Raw genomic sequence first — 552 nt, forward strand, 5'->3', positions numbered from 1 at the left:
CAAAGAGATATCACATTTATGGTTACACTGCATGTTGGTATCATACATATGGTTACACTGACCATTTTCCTCATGCTGACATGACAGCACCTTCATTCTTTCATGGAAAAGCAACCTTTGGGGCTGAAAAAGCAGATCAGGCCAGATCAGGCCTTTAGCCTGTTGTTACTACACCTTCTTGCCAAGACTAGAAAAGCTTAAAACTGGAGAATCCCCCATAATTTCAGCCAGAGCAGACAAGAGTCCATCTTACCAATATTGATAGAAACAAGAAGCCCTGTCTGCTAGAGGTTCTGTCATTTACTTGAGGCAATGACTATAGTTCTCATAAATCATATAGTACAAAGCTTTAAAACTGGCTAATACAGCCACAGGTGCAGCTGTGATATGGGCAGGGGAATGCATGTGCATTAAGCAGTCATATGACTGGGTACTGCTGTATGGAGTGAAGTAAAGAGAGGAACAGTCCTATTAGCAATACGAGTGGATCTACTGTAAAATACTTGGAATGGCAATCCATATTTAGGATCCTATCTAGGAAAGTACTGCTGA

The sequence above is a fragment of the Acanthisitta chloris genome, unplaced genomic scaffold, assembly GCF_000695815.1.
Source record: "Acanthisitta chloris isolate BGI_N310 unplaced genomic scaffold, ASM69581v1 scaffold26181, whole genome shotgun sequence".
Lineage (NCBI taxonomy): Eukaryota > Metazoa > Chordata > Aves > Passeriformes > Acanthisittidae > Acanthisitta > Acanthisitta chloris.